The 3,248-nt window shown below is 42.6% G+C and overlaps 1 pseudogene; it reads right to left on the minus strand.

Annotated features, from left to right (window-relative positions):
* Positions 1-2,763: 2,763 nt before the first annotated feature.
* LOC138034828 (uncharacterized) overlaps positions 2,764-3,248 on the minus strand; it is a 4,754-nt pseudogene continuing 4,269 nt past the window's right edge.

Raw genomic sequence — 3,248 nt, forward strand, 5'->3', positions numbered from 1 at the left:
ACTACAGATATATATTTGCTTTTTTTTTTTTTTTTTGGTGTTGTGGCAGAAGGCTGGGAATCCAACGATGTACTCACTAGCCAAAGCAATGAACTACTACTGAGTGATCCTTTTGAATGAAAAACATATCCTGCCGCGAGCCCGGCCCCCCTGGTTACCAGTCGGGTGTACTACAACCACCTTGACTGGCGGCACCAGCACGACAACCCTCTCTGGCCAACAGAGCAATCCAATGGAAGACTCTTCTTAGCCATGAGGGTTCCTCGGCTTTGGGTAACATATATGTAATCTAATCCGGGGTACATACACTAAATTGTGCCGTAATACCCTGGTATCTAAACGCAACACCGTGAAACCAATTGTAATAGTCAGTGCCTATGTAGACAAAACAGGTGGAGTATATAAAGGTCACTTCAATAAGATTTCACAACTCATGATTTATCCTACCAGGGTTTCCCGTCTCAGAGTGTACCACATCAATCAATTGTGTGACAAATAAAGTTGCCGAAACTGAAACGCCCTTAAGATAAAAATAAGTAAAATAATAATAATAAGTTATTAACAGAAAATCTCCAAGGGCAGGAGATTTCTGGATCCTACACCTCCTTCCTATTATTACCTGATATCCCCTCACGATCGGATTGAATTTGAAAGGCATTTGAAAGAACGCGAACGTAAGCAACACCAAAACCTATACAAGGCAGAGCGTGTGCGTGGTCAGGGATAATCGAGAAGTAATTAATGTCATTAATGGGAAGTAAATAGCCCCTCAACCTCATCCAAGAAGACAAAATCTAAGGGCTATCCCACCTTTGAAGTTCGTTTTACTATCTTTGCCCTGTGTAATACTGCCTTATGGTGTAATTATGAGCTGTTACACCTGAAGAGGTTTGCTCACTAGGGTTACAATCTATGGCGAGAAAACTGGGTTGTAGTGTTCCACACAGAAGGTACAGCGGAAAAAAATGGTGGCTTAACAGGAACATCAGGATCATCTGTTGGCGGATACTATTTATAAATTAAAAAAAAAAGAGAAAAAAAAAACTTACAGCAGGTGGCTCTGACTGTGTCTGGTCACCCCCTTACGTGGTCCGACAACAACTAAAAGGGATATGAAGATGAGTTTATGTTGATGCTGTTGTGACCTAACAGTTTAAGACCCCCGGTATGTAAGGTAGTGCTAAAGTATACAGGATGACAAGCCAAGTTGGCTCGTCCCGCGGGAGCTTATCCCCCATGGTTTTTCAGTTGGGGGGGGGGGGGCATCCAAGAGACTATAGGAGATATTTCTACTGTCCTCCTGGATGGGATTGCTAGTCCATCGCAGGGCTAAAGCGCATCCTGTAATTAACCAGCATTAATTTTGCCAGTACCCATTTACAGCACCGTCATTGGGCTTAAGGCACTGTGAGAGATGGTCATTAGATGCTATACTCGGCCCTTGTCTCCAAAATTGTCAAAAGCATGGGGGGGGGGGTTAACCATGCGGCCGCCAGGCCACGCTCCCCACATTGTGACTTGCCTTGAATTAGAGTGAAATATTAATTAATTAATTATTTTATGATGAATTTCTTTAATAAGCATCCTGTTGACAATTTGTCTAGAGAAGGGGTGGTCGGTACTGCAACTATTGGCAAAACCACTTTTGATCCTCCTTAAGCATTATCAGCTATAACACTAAGCTAACATTTTGTGTGTTCCTCGTAATCTACTGGTTGAACCTGCTGCCTAATGCAAAAAAGACCAACTAACCTAAATGATAAATGGCATCTTGAAATGATGACTTCTTGTATATACTCTATGTTTCTTTTTCTGTGTCAAAGAGTCAGATCCGAGGAACTTTACTGCTTTCTGATTGCTGTCGCTGAGTTAGTATTATTGCTTGGCATGAGGAGCTAGGGGCTGGCTTGCCACGAGTAGCATATACTGTCTGTCAAGACCGAGGGCTGCTGGTCGCCTCAGTCTAGCGAGTATTGCCGAACCAAGACGCAGGTGCTTTGCTGTCCTCGTAGTAGCTGAGTATTGCGCAGAGGCAAGACCGCAGGGCTGCTGTCCTCATTAGCAGTATTGTAACGCCTAGTTACCAGGGCTGCGTGACCACAGAAGCATTCTTGTTGGCTTAAGACTGTGCTGCTGGCCTCAGTACCTCACCAGTGTTTCACCTACACTAGGGAATGCTTGATCCATGCAGTACATGAGGCTGGATCTCCGGATATCTTTGTGTTTTGCTGTAGGATTAGTGATTGGGCATTTATAATGTAAATACCATGCGATGCGCATTGTAGTATCCTAGAAGTCATCGCTTGCATGCATTTGAAACAGACACTTTTTAGCATGGTGGAATGGCGTCTATTGGTTTTAGTCCAAAAAAAATCCATAAAATGTAACAGATTTCTTAGTCTTTCCCAGGGGGAACCAGCCCTTTGTCTCTTAATAAACGAAACATATGGAACTGATAACATTAACATTTGCATTTCAATATAAATTCGACACAGACCAACATAACAGCCCAACTCTGCATATTAATTATGAATGGTGCACAGTGATTCCATTTGAATACAGTGGTAGGCAAACATAGAGAAAAATGTGTAATGCACCAGCTGAATGCTGCTAGATTCTAGCTACTTATGTGGTGGTTTATTCGAATTATGTTGTAACACTGGTCTAATTGACAGGCACATTGTACTTCAAAAAAATAATAATACACATCTACTGAATAAACATCGCTTTCTCAGTTCTGAGGCTAACAACATGATCACTCACGTGAGAAAGTCCCCTTCCATAAGGGCTGTTTGTAAGGTCTCGCTGAAATTGAAGTCATCCATAGTACACCACAAATCAGGTAGTGTGACATTGGTGTTGCTTAAATCTTCCTCATTTCCAAATCCAAGAAAGCTTAATCCATCTTTAGGATAGGAGGCATAACCGTTATTTCCTGCATATTTAAAATGGATTTGTCTCCCACCATAACTGATAATGAGGCAGCAGTTCTGGCAGCCCGCACCCTGAAAGAGCAAATGATTCTGGCTTGGTACTTAGAGAGCCAATCCAGTCATATACTGCACCCATTTCATCGGTTGCTTTAAAAGCCGTCTTTGGATACCCAAAGTAACATGACGAACCGAGACAACAGCACTAGCTTCATTAACTGCAGGTTCAGGAGGTAGTCTTCTTCTACGGGCAGTTTGCAAATGCAGTTGCCTCTTTGATGCCTCCTCGATTTCCAGCTTTTCTCTTTCTTTAGCTTG

The sequence above is a fragment of the Montipora capricornis genome, unplaced genomic scaffold, assembly GCF_036669925.1.
Source record: "Montipora capricornis isolate CH-2021 unplaced genomic scaffold, ASM3666992v2 scaffold_226, whole genome shotgun sequence".
Taxonomy (NCBI): Eukaryota; Metazoa; Cnidaria; class Anthozoa; order Scleractinia; family Acroporidae; genus Montipora; species Montipora capricornis.